The sequence below is a fragment of the Ambystoma mexicanum genome, chromosome 1p (assembly GCF_040938575.1).
Source record: "Ambystoma mexicanum isolate Mex_15411 chromosome 1p, UKY_AmexF1_1, whole genome shotgun sequence".
Classification (NCBI taxonomy): Eukaryota; Metazoa; Chordata; class Amphibia; order Caudata; family Ambystomatidae; genus Ambystoma; species Ambystoma mexicanum.
This window is the reverse complement of record NC_090921.1, coordinates 864,992,230-865,010,299: the sequence shown is the minus strand read 5'-3', so window position 1 is coordinate 865,010,299 and position 18,070 is coordinate 864,992,230.

The following is an 18,070-nucleotide window of genomic DNA, read 5'->3' as shown; positions in this document are numbered from 1 at the left end:
TTTTATATTTGTGATAACAATATTTCCCACATTTGTGTCTTTGAAATTGTAAAATTTGCTCATGAAGGTCACTATTTGTTGTTTGTGAAGGGATTTCACAAGTGACATATTTTTGGATGAATTGCAAAACAGTGTCATCACTGTCCTGACCAAATTTAGGAGCATCTTTAATCCACAAAAGCATCTGGGTGTGTGGTGCTCCTCTGGCTTGGTATTCTTTTCTCCAAAAGAAGTGTTGCACTTCTCGAGGGTAGGTACAGTTTTATTACAAATAAATTGTAGCATAGCAATGAAGTGATGATGGAAATATCTTGATATATTTACAGGATCTAGAGAGCAGAGTTCTCCTGGTGTTTTTATATCTATGTTTGTTTTGTTTTTGTTGCATAGGAAATCGTGTAAATCTTCCCATGCATATTCTGCACAACTTAATGTAACAAACCGAGTGGGTGGGCCAAGGTTTCTTATCATACAGCATACATCTCCATGACGTCGGAACCAGTATTGTTTTGTACCACGCATGTTTGCTAAAAGATTTGTAATGCTTGACTGTAAAACGTCAACTTGTTCTTGCACTTTTTGTAGTAATTGCGTAGCTGACATATTTTGAAAATGGGTACCTGATTTAAATGTGTATGCAACTCTGTAGCATAGAGTTGCTAGTTCACTTTCAAAGAGAAGGTGGAATCATACCTTCCTCCTTTTCCTGTGGTAATTTCGCCCTCCTTTGGTTGTCTATCCAAGTTAGTAGTAGCCAGTTTGTTGAAATCTGAGGTAGGTAGCCCTTTGTATATGCTAGAAATTACATCCATGGTGGTGTGTAGCATGGGATGTTTATCAGTCATGATTGTGGCAATCGGGGGAATGTCAGTATGTGAACTCTGTCCTGTAAAAGGCCCTAAATTCAGTGGTGTAGTTAGTGAATCCAATTTCTGCAATTTGTGCCTGTTAACAAGAGCAATACGATTAGCCTGGAGTAGAGTTAGTGATAAAGGTTCCCCCTCTGGGTATCCCATGTTTACAGGCGGTCAGGGCAACTGAGTATGGACGTTAAGAGGCAAGGTTTACCTTATAACAGCAGAGTAAGGTGCACCAAGCGCTGATGTACATCAATGACCGGCAAAGACCGGCTTGGTTAAGAAGTGCCGGCACAGAAGCGCCAGAGATATCTAAATATGGGAACCAGGGACACCTGGGAAATGTAGTCCCAACACGGTGCCTGATTCAAACATAAATCAAACTATTAGAGTGATTTTCTCTCTGCACCTAGGCTGATGGTAAATGTGCTGTCACAATAGCACAGCAAGACACACACAAGTAAAGCCAGATGGATAATGCAGGCAAATGAGCAGTAAAGGACTCTGCATATAGAGAGACTACCCAGGATAACAGTGGGAAAGAACAAGGAAGACAGAGGTAGATATCAACAACACACCTCCAGACAAATCTATTCACCCACCCAACACCATATCCTACACGGTTACACATACTCCCATGCCTGAACAACTCCATCAGAGGACCACATAAAGGGGTAAAATGAAAACAAATCTAACTCACATTGACACAAGGAAAGTCAGCAGCAGGAACCCAGCAGCTTTTACAGAGTTACTTGAATGGAGCCGCTGGTGTCTTTCATTTGTGGTCCAAGGCAGAAAATGAGACATCAGAGAGAATCATAAGTCATATGATTGGCAGAGCTGAATAAAGAAACAGTACATTAGTCCCTTTTCCACCCGTAGTACCACTGCCAGGGTAGTAATTCTTGATACAGATGATATGCTATCTGAGAGGGGTTGGTAGAATGTTGACTCTTGAATGCACCAGTTAAGAGGGGGCAGCACCCCTCAACTATTACAGACAATTATATACAGCAAGATTTAAAGCTGCCCCATATTGAGGCTATGTTAAGTGCTTCAGGTGGCATGTTCTGTTTTTATTTTGAAGCACCATAGATTTTGCTATTATTATATACTCAGGTGTATCAACCACAGAGTGTTGAAAGTTAAAATCTGATTTGATTTTGTTATGGCTCTGTGATCTGAAATATGAACACAGTAGCAGCATCGAGTGCTTAAAATGCTAATGTTATTTTGTAATCATTGTCAAACTCGAACTCAAACATATCAAAATGTATTTGAACTTTATAATCATGCATGTAGCCGGAGAATGCAAGAGAGACATTTGAGCTGGAGATTAGAAACCAGTCACCACATTCAAGCGGGAGAGAAAATCCCTTTTAGACATGACTGGTTACATGTATGTTAATCTTTTGTAATAGTGGTAAGGGACATAACTCAGGGTAGATTAGGTTTGGACGCAGGATATAATTGTTTTGTTATGTGCACATATATATTTGCCATCACACGATTAGAGGTCCTGCCTTAGTGCCAGAATTTGTTTTCCTAGTTGGTCTGTCTAATTCAGCAATTTAGTTTAGTCATGTGGGCCGACAAAATGGTTGCCTGAACGTTCAGTGTTATTAAGTGTTCATCTTATAATGAACATTGCTTACTTGAGGTTTATGTAAGTTGGTTTCTAACCCGTTTCTGCCATTGTGTTTCTTGTTTTTGGACGTTTCTTTATATTGGAAGCAGATTAATTGGGACTTCTTTCAAAGATGCATTGGGCGCTTTACCAGTCCACACCACCACACACCTGTTTACTACCGCTCCACTCCAACCTCATGCACTTATTCTACCCTTGCACCTGTCCACCCCTGCTGCATCAACCTTTGCTTGCCTCCTCTGTAACTCCACTATACTGAGATATATACACTATAAGAGAAAATGTCGGCCCAGTACAGTAGCATAAGTGCATTCTGTAATGGAAAAGTGGGTGGGAAGTGGTCAAGAGGCTGGACATAGACACCAAAGGGTACAGAACGTGTGGTTAGAGTGGATGGATAGAGAAAGATATGGTTGTGGTACAATAGTAGTACTAAAGATATAATTACAATGAGTACATGAGGAGAATATGGGTTAGATAAGAATGGAGAGAATACAGAGGCAGCAAGTATACTGCTTGCTTGGGGTAGTAAGGATGAGGAGATGTTTGGTGAATGTCCATAAAGTGGGATATGGTATATGTGCAGCGGTACAGACATTAGCCATGTCTACAGTGATATGTGCACAGTGATCATGTGATCATATGTACTTTTCAGGCTATAAAATGAAAGAAAATATAATGATCTACAGAACATACTTTATGAAACACAATTAATTACAGTTCTACACATGTCTTGGGAGGATAGCCCAGGGGCAACATGTGCACCTTGGAAGCAAAAAACGACACAGAGCAACACAGGTTCGATCCACCTGTCAACGCTTAGAAACCTCTGGGTATTAAGCGTGTTATAAATAACCTATCATATCATATGTTAATTTTTTTGACTCTCATAAATGGAGGTACTACATGGAAGAGGTGCACTGAAAGTTTAGGACAAGTGCAAGGAAATAAACCTTTAACCTCAGTAACCTATGTACAAAAAAGTAAATAGTTGAATATGAATGCTGTTATATGAAGCCTTTCTCTGGGGTGACTTGTGCTCATTTATTCGGCAGCATACCCTGAAGAAGCCAGCAGCCTCCTTACAACTAGTCAGAGTCAGTCTCTGTTGCTGCATGGATAAGAATCCCAAATGCCTACTGTGTCACAGCCCATGGCCTTTGGCCAAGGCCAGTAGTTCTTCACCCCCAACGTCACTATAGCTTTAAAAATATCTTTACGTACGGAACTACACATACCCTCAGCTATCTGTCATTTTGTGTAACTGCGGTTATTGGGAAAAATGATCGTAGGCATAAAATGCCTCTCTGCCACCCCAGGCCCTTGTCAAGTGTTCCACTACTCTGTGCCTGCTCCCCACACACATATGATGGCCTCTTCACTTCCCCTGCCCTCTCCCATTCACCCCAATACACATTGTTTCTGTGACTCATTTTTCTTTGAAATGACAGCTATCTGTGGCTATAACCGAGGCTACAGAAAGCTTTGTGTTTCAAACTCAGTCCCTAGACCCCTCCAACTCTAAAATTTCAATTGGCCTCCTCCAGCCATGCTCCCACCTCTAGACTAATGGCATTTGCATGTTTTTTTTTAACCTGCAAATGGCTTTTTTCCTGTGTTTTATTTTTGCTGATAGCTTCAGCTATATCCACGGCTTTCTCTTTCATTGAGATAAAAAAAGATGGCAGCTCTTTTCTGTCTAAAAAACACTGGTTTTGCCAAGTAACCGAAATATAGCTATATATTTTAGAGAAGGGGCACCCCCTTCTCCATCAAATATTTAAAAAACTACTGCTGAAAAAAAAAATGCTGGAAATAACCCCCAACCACAAAAAGGCCTCCAGTAAATACTTCATGCCCAACAGTATATATTTTTTTAACACATCTTTACCAAACTGCAGTGTGGGAGCGGAGATCACGACCCAGCAACCCTAACTGACTACAACATTTCGGCCAAATCCATTGCATAGAAATATCGTTTTTATAGGTTCCTGTTGGAGTCAGACTAATTGTAACTATAGGGCGGTGACTGCCTCTCTATAATACATGTATACCTTTCTAAGCCTGGAGATTAAACATTATCTCCAATAAAGATGAGAAGAGCCTTTGTAACACAATGACGTAACAGATGTCGCACCAATCATTTATGCAGTTGTTCTAGGTTTTGATAATTTGCTTTGCCCAGGACAAGTCTAAAATTCTGATTATGACTTGAATATATACATTAGAAAGGTGCATTATTACATGTTTCTTTTAAAACAGCAGTTTATAATGTAAGTATATTAAATAAGTTTCTTTTTTTAATAGGTTTATTTACATTCCCCCTTTCAAGATATGCGTTTTTTTTTCTCTGGCTGGATTCTCACCCACAGAAAAGAGACGCAGGGCCTCATTACAAGGGTGGCGCACCCTTGATTACAGAAGCGCCGATTACGAGGTTCCCTTTGCGGGACCCTGTAAGGACGCCTGGTAAAACCAGGCTTCCTTTCCGGGTCCCGCGAGGGGAAGAGGGAGGTAATAACGGGCCAGTTGTAATGTGTCCGTTATGGGGAAGGGTTCTTGCAAGGGGGAATTACGGGGTCCTCCTATTTTGGAATGACCCGGTAAGTCCTCATTGCAGGAACCCGGTAATGGAGCCCGGTTTGGAGGCAGCCATGGTGCGCATAGAAAGAGCACGCGAAGTCGACCTACGATGCTTTGGGTACCGCTAGTTAATTCATAACACTGTTCAAGCTTTTATAAAAAGGGACGACACATTTTTGACATTTGACAGATCATTTCCGACTAGCAGTAGAAAATACTAAGTAAGTCTACAACTGTACATTTGAATAAATAAATGCTGAAAGTGAGCTTCCCCTGTGTCGTGTTGATTAATTTACTGAGCACAGTTTAGGTAGTGTTGTCATAACCACTTTAAGAACAGTTACGTGTTGTTCAATCAGATATTCATAGAAATCACGGACTGAGAAACCTACTCAAATCTTTGTTTGGATTATTGTTTTTCGTCTTTCGTACCGTTTAGATCATGCTTGTTTTAATTTAGCAAGAATACATTCCAAGAGAAATTAGGGCAAGGACATTGCCACTGAGTTATGGCGCATTGCCACTGAGTAATGGCGCTGGTCCCATATGAGCTTTCATTGGCTTAGTAGATGCAGCATATTTATGCGCTCAGACCTGGGGTCAAACTTTATGCAGCAGGATAGTGGAGAGTGTCACAAGCCCAACCAAGGTTAACCCATCCAAATAAATATGCTGCATTAAAAACAAATGAATGTCTTTAGTACATTAGAGCGTTCAGGAGACCTCTGCTGCTTTAATCTATTTGTATGGATTTCAAGTAAACTTATGAGTCTGAATTAATGACAAAAGCAAGTTTACGCCATGGCATCCTGTACTATGTCAGTCCGTAGCCATGCACACCTGCTAGAGAGATTTCAATTATACGAACACAGTCTGCGGTGTGGAATTCTTAAAAGGATTTCAGACATTTTACCCAGGATGAGCAACTAGGACCGAACCAGATTCATCTTCACATGCTCTGTTATTTAACTTTTGCTGTATTGTGATACAAGACTGGAACCTATTCTCTCCAGGAGTAAGGCATTATTTTGTTTTCTTTGTTTTATTGGTTGAACAAGTAAACCTTTAACAATTTTCAAAGAATTGGGTATAGTCAATCAGCAAAATTGAATGCAAGAGAATACAATAAAAAAAAGCAAAGAGAAAAGTAACACAGATTAAAACATCACAAAGGGCCTCATTACGACCCTGGTGCTGACGGAATGAAGGGGGCCGGTACAGTACCGGCCCCCTTCATTCCGTCTGGGCCGATTGCAAGGTCCCCTTTGCGGGACCCGGATCAGATGTCTGGTAAAACCAGACGTCTTTTCCGGGTCCCGCGAGGGGAAGAGGGAGATAACAACGGGACACTTGTAATGTGCCCGTTGTTACCTCCATCCCTATTCCCATTGAGCCCTATGGGGGCTCAAATGGGAATGGGGAATGGTTCCTGCAAGGAGGAATTACCGGTTCCTCCTATGTTGGAATGACCCGGTTATTCCTCATTGCAGGAACCCGGTAAAGGAGCCCGGTTTGGAGGCAGCCATGGCGCTAATAGCGCCATGGCTGCCTCCAAACTCGTAATGAGGCCCAAAGTGTTACAGAAAACGAATTATAAAAAAGAATGCTTCGTTTTCCATATTCACAAAGAAATGTTAAATATTTTGTGTCGGGAGCATAGCTCATGGGCAATGTGCTCGCTTTGGAGCCAGGCGAAATGGAGCAACACAGGTTCAATCCTCGGTGTCTGTGCTTGGAAAGCTCTGGGTATAAAGCGCATTATAAACAATACATCATATCATATAGATGACACATCAGAACCACTGCTAAAGAGGTCATTATTTTACAGCTGTCCCTCCACAAGTTTCAAAGAAACCAGGAATTCCAGCACTGCATTAACCATTGATGTGAGGTTCCCAGACAAACAGCAGTGCCAAATTGAATCCTCTCTGTCAGTACTTTCTTCCATAAATATATACAAACATTTAGTCCAACCTTGTGCCAGTGCAGGACAGCCCAACAACAAATGCTGAGTTGTTTCTTTAGCCATCACACTCTGTTAGGCAGAATTACATGCAGTACCCTTTGGGAACACTACACACAATTAAGACTACAGGTGTAAGCACAATCTCACCTTTGGTACAAGCCTGTACTACACAGTTATGTGGTAGGAGTGGCTGAGCAGCCAGACGTATCTCAAGAGTAATGTGAGCAGTACAAGATGTTACACAAATGACTTACAATCACAATAGTTCAAACAAACACTATTCAAGGTTTCTTGGTAAAAGAATATACATGTATTTACAAAGTCATTTGGAAAACATTCAACTAGTAAGAAAGCAGCTCAATATCACACTCTAATATACTACAGTACACAACCAATACGTTTCTGAACAAGTTAAACTCCTCTGAAGTGGGAGCAAAATGGCATTTCAGTTACATTCAAAAAGGGGTAGAAAGATAAGGTTAAAATAATTTATAGCACAATAACTTTCATAGGCAGGGCAAATAGTTTCAGTTCACTACAACCAGCAATTCAATTCAGCAGGCCTGGGCCAAAGTCAATGGTTCAGAGTCTTGGATAGGATAGCACAGTTCTGGTAGTAAACGGTTAAGTCTTTGCCAATGTTCGAGGAAGTAGTTTGCCAGAAAAAGAGTTATATGTTGGTTTACGAGTGAACAAGGCCCCAAAGTCGCTAAAGTTTCACAAACTTTCACCGTGGCAGAAAGGATTTCCACACCACGTTTGCACAGTACCTTAGGTATGAAGAAAAGCTGTAGTTGAGGCAGTTGTTCCTGGCAGTTCCTGCAGACCTTGCTGTTCCTGAGCTTCAGCTGTGGGGACAAGAAGGAGTACGTCGGGAGGTTCCTGCACTGCCCAGGGAAGAGGCCACAGGCTTGGCTAAGCATTGGTTTAAGGTGTCAGTGCCTTAAAGCCCACAAACTGGTATCCTTTTCACTGGCTATCTAATTTTCAACAGCACTCTGAAGAAAATTCGACCATTATGGAGACGGTGTCCAGGCGGCTTATGAGTTGGTTGTTCCCACCAGCTCAAAGGAAGAAGTCGTTCTTGAAGGAGCTTCTCTGTCGATGGAGTTTCAGGCAATTCAGACATGCAGCAGGGCTTCACCGGGCAAACCAACGGTCCAGGAGTTGCAGCAGTTGTCTTCCTTCAGCTCGTCTTTGGTTCTTTCGTTCCAGTGGTCGACTATGCCTTCCAAGTCCCAGAGACCTGCTTTTAAACAGTTTTCTCCCATCCATTCCAGCATAGCTGCCACTCACCCAGCAGGGTGGCTGTCCTTGCCGGACAGTCAGCCAGCCAATCACACCAGAGTGCATTCAGGTCTCCTAGGAGACTAGGCACAGGGAGTTTGGGCACCTCCCTCACATCCTGTCCACCCCACACACTCTGGCGCCAGAGGAGGGCTTAAGCTCTGAAGCCCACCAAAGGGCATTGAACAAAGGGACCAAACCTGGTTTGGCACGCAGAGTTAAACACAAGAAGGACCTTTCAGAGGGGTCATGCGCGCCATATTGAAAAACATGGCTGGCCCGATTTTTAGCTACTGGTGTTCGCGGTTGGAAAAAATCATGGTAGTTTGTTCTAAAACCTCTGCCACCAGCCATTTCAAGAAGAAAGGGTAACATTTGACTGTTGCATGAGTGTTTAGACACAGGGGATGCTAAGCAACCCCTCCAGCACTCTATAGGAAGACAGTGTGTACAGGGTCTATGAATTTAAAATGACTAGCAAAGTCAATTTAACTTCACATGCTCTGGGAGATGGTAGTCAATCCCAGAGAAGGTATTTAAACCTTGGAGAGTCTGAAAGACACCTCTGTACTGCTGCACTGAAGGTGCTGTGTGACACACAAGAAAAAGATTATGCCTGTGGATTTTGTCTATAAACTCCATATCCAAAGAACACAAACGTAAAACACATTGAAAATGAAAAGTTCAAAGTCCCAAAATATAGCAAAAGAGCTGGAGGGCTCTAAGGTAGAGGAAATTTAGCACTTGGGTGAGAATTCTCCCTAACACACTCTTACAAAATCTACAAGAGGACTTTGCCTCATTGAGCAACCCATATGTTAATAGGATCTCTCTTGTTCTTAAGAGATTTAGCCTAAATCTTAGAAAGGTAGAATGTGCCCCTTTGCTACCATGTATCGATAAATAGGGGACCAGACATCACTGCTTTTTATGATCCAAGACAAGATGGGATGCAACAGGGTGTGCATGGAAATCTGCAACTGTATGCGCCCAGTCGGCCTTAAAGAAAAGTTTTTCACTGCTTCAGGATTCTCAATCAGATCTTTTCAGAGCAACCAACCTCCTGCAGTGCCACATAGGCAAGCTCTTTTATTTCCACCAGGGCACTTGATCCCCTCCCCTGTGCCACCTCCCCGAACATCTCCCAGAGAAAATTTCCTGCAGGAATAAGAGACTTCATAAAAAAAGAAATATATTGCCCAATGCCCTGGCTGTAAGAGAAACTAGTGCTAGTTTTTATCTGATGCTAGAATGAGGGATGGAAGGAGGGAGACGCAACACGCCAGATGAGTACTTCTAGAGTCAGCAGGTATTCAATCAATCTGGGATTACACATCTCAATTCCATAGAATCATTTGAAATAATCTTACCCATATATAATTTAATACAGGGAAATAAGGAAAACTTGCTGAATCTGGCATCCACCTGTTGCATTTGCCCAGCAAACTTTACTGACCTAGCGTGAAGCCAGTCCTGAATCGGAGTCAAAGAGGATTTGGCTGAGATGAAAAAACCTAAATAGATGAAAGACTCAATGTTCTCGACTGGGGTAGCTTGTGTGTTCCACCTATATGAAGCTGGAATCTGCCTATTTGCTTTTTCCATAACTTTAGTTTTGACTGGATTTACCTTCAAAGCATTATCACATAAAAATGTAGTGAAGGCATTAAGTACCGACTGCAGGCTCACTGGAGTCATATCAAAAATAAGACAATCATCAGCGTACCCTGTCCACACCACCTTGTTGTGAGCAATATTGGGTGATACCAAAGCAGCAGCTTGTAAATGGGGTCCCAGATCTGCCATGTATAAATTATAGAGGAGTGGGGCAAGGATACACCCCTGTCTCACTCCTCTAAAAGTTTCAATTGAGCGAGATAAGTTGCCTTGTTGATTCAGGCAAACTTGAATAGCTTATTCCTTGTGTATCCATATCAGAAATCTTAGTACCCCCGGAGGAATTCCACATCTCTGTAGCTTACTCCACAAAAGGGCTCGGTCTACCGAATAAAAGGCCGAAGCCAGATCTATTGAGGCCAGGTAAACCGGTCGCGCCCCCAGAGCCCATGCCAGCCCTTGTAACTATTTCACCAGCATGCCATTTAGGAGGGTCCCTATTCCCTTCCTAAAGCCTGTCTGCCATTTTGGCAGTAGACTATTACTGTCGGCCCAACCTTCCAAGTGTTCTAGGAGTAGTATAGAACATGTTTTCGAAAGTCCATTGAGGATAGCGATGGGCCTGTAGTTTTGGGGGTTGTCTCTCTCACCCCGCTTATTTATCAGGATAATGGGAGCAGTATCCCAAGAGGGGGGACATTGTAGAGTGTGAGATATATCTGTAAATAAGTAGTGTAGTATTTCCACTCACAGAGGAGGGTTTGTTTTCAGCAGACAATTGGAAAGACCGTTTGGGCCAGTGCATTGAAATTACTACATCTACTTATTATAGTTACCAGAGAAGGACCCTTATCTTTACCCATCATATGACTCTCTGTACTTGTACCTCCCAAAATTGGAGATGCATACAGTCCCTTTGCTTCTCCCATCACATTTCCCAGGGTTCCAACTGGTACATTTCCTCCAGATCTAATGAGATACCACAATGCTCCTGTTTTTTTTTAACCAGCACTGCCAACATCGACTCAGTATCTCTCATGTGTCGGGCCCAGTTCTTCTGGGCCTGTTGGTTCTTTTGAATTCTTTCCTGATTTAAGATGGCAGTTAAGAAGGCATCTTTCTTAGTGTGTCTTATAAGTTTCCACACTTCCCTTCTTTTTTTAATCAGGTCCAGAAACGTAAGGGTACAAATGCCTTCATAATAATTTTCCCCCATCCCCTTGTGGTGAGCTCCCCATTGCATTAGTGATAAAGGCTTCAAAGTTATCAACCGCAAAAACTACCGCCTTTTCATTACTAGACATCCCTGCCAATCTACCCACTAGGCCCTTATTTGCTCTATGGATCCGTAAGGTTGACCACAAGAGTCTATTCCCTTGCAGGTTAGATGCAACCATGCATCTACCTGGAGGCAATTGCTCTGCCTGCATGATTGAAAACTGCAGATCTTTCAAAGAAAAGTGGGCAGCTAGAAGTGAATGATCGCTGATATTTATATGCAAGACCTCAAAATCCACGCATCTTTTCATACCCTTCCCGTCCACAAAAACAAAATCCATTGTAGAGGATCTCTTTCCATTCGCCCATGTGGATGAGTATGGAATATCTCCACTAAATGCACCATTAAGAGGGGCAAGACCCAAGTTCATGAGACAGTCCAACCAAGCTCTCCCATTTTTCATTTTTGTCCCCTCCTTATTCTGCCAAGAATTACCGTGTTCCAGGGCCCCCATACAGTCTGAGTTTAGGTCCCCTACCACCATGACCTGGCCTCCTGATGTAGCACTAAGCCAATATGCCACACACCCTGATATTAGATTCCAGCATGGCACTAACTGGCCCAAACCACTATGCCAATAAATATTTAGCATCAAGAAGTTATGGGAGTTGAGTCTAATATGAGTGACCAATATTCCAAATGAAAGATCACGTGAGGAAATAATTTCACAAAAGGGATAGGATTTGATGAGAATAACCAGACCCTCAAAAGTACGCCTGTTCACCCCCTGATGTGCTGCTTGGTGTACGACCAATTAGCCATGAAACTCCGGGCCTTCTTTAGCCATGTCTCTTGCAAATTAATCATCATGTATTTTTTCATACTGGCTGCCAACTCTCAGTTGTTATAAAGATGAGCATGACATCTTGTGTTAAGACAGGAAACTGAGAACATACTTCCATGATTGGCTCGGGGTCCAGATGCGGGCTCATCGTTGGAAAGGCATCCAATGCAGATCTAACTTAAGTAAAATGGTAACAGCCATGACCAATCTCTAGATTCCTCTGATGCCATTATTCTCTTTTGTAGAGACAGGACTTGTTCGTCAACTATAGCCTTTCTTTGTGGTTATTGTTGAGAGTTAATTCTTCCCCGTTTTCCCAGGTCAGCTCACCCTGCCTGTCCACTTGATGATTTGGGGACACAAGTACCCATATCATTATCCAAGGCATCTAAGATGGTCTATTTCTTTCAGGAAGGTGTCCATAACCAGTTTTGACTTAAAAACAACATTACCTGATCCAATCTAGAAATGTCTGCAAAGAATATCCTAGCAATGTCATTCGATTTAATACCTCCCAGAGCCGGAATCCCTTGAAGAAGAGATAATATTGTGAGTCGATTCAGGGCCATATCTCCAGTTTCTGGTATCACACTTTGCTAAAGCACCGACAATGATTCCTCTTGAGGCCGCATGGGACAGTCTCCCCTTGCAGGAGACAAGTTAGTCAGCCCCATAGGAAACTGTTGAGGGGTCCTTACTACATCACGCCTCTTTTCACTTGCCTGCCTTGTCCCAGCTGTGCACTCGACTGTCCCAGCCCTACTGGGTTCTCCATTTGGCTGGCGGGGGGGGGGGAAGCAATATTTGCTGATGGAAGCAATATAGTCTCCATCACTATTAGAGAGCCTGTTGATGCCACGATGTTAGACTGGATCTGCAGCAACAACTCCTTTGTTGATTGCTTCTTGGAGGGACTGGCAGATACACCGCCCCCCCACAGGGGAGCCTGTGGCCTATATATTTCATGTTCATTTACAGGGGCCCTTTCCGCTGTTTTTTCTTTGTTGAGACCCGCCATCCACCAGCATCGCCCTTCCTATTTACTGGAGCTATAGCTAATATCTCTTCAATGGAGGCATCCTTCAACACTTCTTGAGTGGAGACATGCATTACTTCACAGACCAGAGGAGATTCCTGGGGTCCCTTTTTACTTGTATCAAGGCCCCTTGCTGGCCAATCTGCTCATGCACCTCATCCTGGGCTAGTGGGGCCCAAGTCCCCTCATTCCCCTTTTTATCCACTGTTGGTGTAGAAGCCGTATCTGCTTTCTTTATTTCCGTCCTGGGCCCCAAGTTGTTGCCAAAAGCTGATGGATTATGGGCAGCAAGAAATTCGCACGCTGCCACATGCATTCAGACATTATCAAATGTAAAAAGCAGAGATTCCAATAGGGCTGTGTTATGCTTAGTCTCACATTGCAGGCCCTCATATAGTGAGACCAGAATGCACAGAACCTGATACATTTCCGTGCACCGATCTACCTTCTCAGCCTGTAAGCCCTTGTCCAATCTCCTCAGCACTGCAGATAACCTCCTTGGGGGAATAAGATTGGGTGACAGGGCCGGGGATGAGGGAAACAAGTCTGTGCCAGAGTTTTGACCATTCTGGCCTCCTAATGGTGTACAATCCTGAAGGTCCCCCATGTCTGGAGGAGTGTCTTCATGTATGTCTCCTGATTGATGGCATTACTAATTCTTCCAGTTGAACTGCTCCTTGCAGTCTGCCCGGGCCGCTCCAATACTGGATAGCCTGGACCCGCTCCATGACCAAGCATGGGCCGACTGCTCACGTTGTCCACTGCCTAAGAGGCTTGCGATGACACTGGTGCATTGTTGGTTTCAGTTATCTTGCCTGACAGGGAGGCTCCTTCTTTCATCTGGTGCACCACATTAGCCTTTGTACTCTCATCCTCATCCAGGATTACTGAGTCCATACTAGTCCACTGCACTACTGCGGGTAAGTGAGTCAACAGATTCTTACGGCTATTTGCTTTGACACCCACCTCAGTGCCTGCATTAAAGCTCCAATTGTTGATGTACACCAAGTCACTCTCCCACAATTGGTGTACCCTCCCCTGTTCAATCTGTACTGGCAGATTTATTGATGTTGAAGGCTCACTAGCCATATTAGCTACAGGTGTCAGTGGCAAGAAAGACGAGATTGAATTTGAGCCCAAATTCTTTCATTTCTCTCGTTTCCCTTTTTTCTTGTCTGCCACTGGCCATGGCAACAGGAGGATTGCCTGTGTTGGTGCAACTGGCAACTCTGTAGGAGATGAAGGACGAGGAAGGAGGGACACAGCCAGCATTTCCCCATCTGATATTGGAGTAGGGGCAGCAGATAGCCCCCCCGCTCCGCTGTTCATAGATCATAGTTGTAACACTTAGACGTGTAGGACAGTTTCCTGAAGCTCCCCACCTTTCAATGACTAGTGTCAAACTTAGTTCTAACCGTCTATCTCTGTAGTTGAAAATTCCGATGACCTCTAGCCACCAAACACAAAACACACTACCCGCACACATGTGCGCTCCGAGCCGGTGTAAGGGTTTTGAATGAAAAAGTCCAGCCACCAGGGAAAAAATAGCAAGGAAAGACTCCACAGGGATGTGCTGGTACTGCTGCTTCCAAAACACACTACCCGCACACTGGGCGTTATTCGCCCCGGTGTATGGGTTTGGAATGAAAAAGTCCAGCCTCCAGGGAAACAACAGCAAGGAAAGTCTGACCTTCCCATGTAGGGAACCATTGCTCTAGGAGAATGAGGTGTCTGGAGGGCAGATACGGTCAGTCAAGTGGGGTCTCGTTAGTTGCAGTATGCCATTTTCCTTGGCCTAACTTTGCACGAGTAAGGCATTAGTACTTCGATTGGGTGCATATTGTCTGTGCCTTAAAACGTGTTTGGTCTTGTGTTTTGATGTGATGATACTTGTATCTGTTCAAACTCGTCCTTTCAAAAGTGATTAAAACGTTACTCTGTTATTAAAAGACAGCTTCAGCTTGCAGGGTATTATTTAATGTGTAACTTTCTTTTCCTGCCTCTGTTTTTCATTTGTAGAGTTATGTCAGTGCACAAACAAAATCGGAACAAATAAGAAATGTGTGAATACCATTAGAGCAGTGGTCTTCAATCTTTTGGCCTGCCCCCCCCCCAAGCAAAATGTGTGCAGGCCGGGCCCACCCCAAAAATGCCAAATGGCTATGAACTATTGCATGCCATCACCACATCCTACACCCAGTGTAGTCCTGGACTCCCCCACCAGCTCCCATCACAGTCTTTGAGCTCCCTCATCCCAATCATAGCCCTGTCCCCGGGCTCTCCCCACCCCACCACAGACCCTGGGCCCTTCCCACCCTCCTCCTGCCAATGTCCCTGGGATCTTCACTCCCTGCTTCCACCACTATGCCATGCCCCCCCCCCGTCCTGCTCTCACCACAGTCCTTGGGCTTGCCCTACCCTGCTGCCAGCATAGACCCAGGGACAGTGGTGGTTGGTGAATTTTTTAAGTGGAGGGGCATATTTATTTCTCCCAGATATGCCATTATGACCGAAAATAGCGTGAGAGCCTGAGTTTTCCACACAGGAAATGTTTTAAAACAATGGGTTACAATGTTGCATTTTAGAGCATACTTTTAAAAAAATGGGTAAAAAGCCAACCAGTTTGCAATTGGTGCTGGGGGGCCGAGGGGGCAGGCATGATATGTTTTGCTGGACATCTATGATAGATGTCCAGTAAGAAGATGCCAACCCTGTCGCCTGGGCCTCACAGCGCCTAACAAACACGCACAATCAAAGTAATTATGTGTGTATGCAAGGTGCTGTAGGACCCAGGGGGAAAGCAAGGCATTTTATACTGGAGATTTATGATAGATGTCCATTAAAGAAATACCATCCCTGTCCCCTGGGCTCCACAGTGTCCCAGAAGGAAAACTGATTTTGGCAAGTAGGTTGGGGGATTGTGCAACAAAGTCGTTTTTAAAATGCCTTGTTTGTACAACCCTTTACCCCTCCCCACTTGCCAATATCAGCTCCATGGACCAACACAAACACACACACACACACACTCACAGCATTCACACAGCATTCACACATCAAGCTTTCTATCATTCACATGAGCACCCATCATCATAAACTCACTTATAACACAAGCATACACACATTCATACACATAGCTAATAAAGAAATGAATGAACATAAACTACTTTCTGCCCCGGTCCTGAAGTTTCCTCCACAGCGCTTTGGCTACTGAATCATGAACAGGAATTCGGGAAGAAAGAGCTGAGTGTGGGTACTGAAATGCCCTGCTCCATCCTGCTCTGTCTGTATGTGGGAGGAGGCGCACAAGCTCCCCCTCACACATGCAGACATACAGTTCCCCAGCCAGCATTTCAAATGAGCTATGCAAGGCTGAAGAAGCAAAGCACCCCCAGCGTTGCATGGCTCATTAAACATGTGCGGCTGGGGAACTGAACTATCAAAGGGAAACAGTGTTTCCTTTCGCTGTTGAGCCAGCCCATGAGCACTTCCTCAGCTGGAAAAAAACAGTCGCCCAAAGGTGGGAAAAAGGACAACTCTCACTGTAAGATTTCTCAATGAACTTTAATTAGATTGAACTGTAGAAAACCTACATAACCCTGGGGTTAATGGGTAAAGTCTTCTGTAGGTCTGAATCCTTTGCTGAATTAAGTGCAATTGTCTGTGGTGAAACTCAGAGATAACAGTATCTGGAATGAAGGTCGGTGGTCTTACAGCCCTGAATTATCAAAAGTCATAGTTTTCATATTTTCCCTCTTCAAAGAATTGTTCTGTCTTTTAATCTCCCTCTCTATCAGTATGGCAGTCTGGCCACAGAGGAGTTTCAGGACATCCGTAATGCTTCCCTGTTTAATAACCCCTTTCTAACTGCCAGGAGATCTCTTCTATTTCACTTTGCCTCTGTCTGCAGTATCACAGCGTTTCATAACTTCTTACTGGAGCTTCCCTCTTGGAGCCGTCGTTTGAAGGATCTGTTCAGACCGCTGAAGTTTCTCACCTTCCTTTCCAGACACCGTTCGTCCCTCTTCGCAGGTTCGTAATGGCATTTTCTCTTCTCCCAATCTTCTGCACTTCCCTTTCAGACTCTTGCAGCCTCTCTCGGTGGACAGTCTTCTCCATCTGCGTGGCGTCACCAAGTGGGACGTGTCACTTTCACACCCCTCTCTTCAGAGAAGGTGCTTCGCCGATCCACTCCACAGCTGATCTCCTCTGCCGTTCAGACCCAGCTGACCTTACTCGGCTCGAGCACGCTCCTTCACTGACTCTGGTCTCCTGTGACAGATGAAACTAGCGTGTTGTCTTCTACATCATGCAGGGGCAATTTCTTTCCCCAACGTGGTTCTTTGAACTCATTTAGCCCAACAAGGCTTTTAACAGCAACCAAACGTTCTCTTAACCTGTCATTCTTCCTTTCTTTAGTACGTCCATTCGTAACACTCTCTCTCAGGATCTTCCTAACCCTGTAACGAACCAACCACAACATTAGAACAAAGCACCTCATTCCTTCAGATAGATGGCTATTTGCTTTCATATTTGTCCATCCAGCTTGCACCCGCCTCCTGTCCTTAACCTTGTGCTCTGACTTTGCCGTGATGCCTGGTGATATGGGATATCTGCTTGAGGCTCTTTCTCTGTAAATTCACCCCTTAACAGGAGCCCTGAGTGTTTCACTGGGCTGCCTTCTCGGCTCCTCAATGCTGGGTGAGGGGGCCACTGGTTTGACGCCCCCTCACCAATTACGGATGAGCTGCACTGGCCCAGATCTCCCTCCTGCCCTGCTTTTTCTTTCCTCCCTGTAAATAAAACAATTTAAACAAAAATAATTACAGGCTAGGGTCTCGCGCCCCTGCCCCGGGGAATGCAGCTGCACCCCCCCTCCAGGTTGGCACGCCCCACAGTTTGAATACCTCTGCATTAGAGGGTCAAAGATTCTGAGTGACTCAGCAGCTTCCTTCCCTGTCCATCCCATCGCACAGCATGCAATATTCGTTATCTTTCTACATGTGTCCTTCCTAC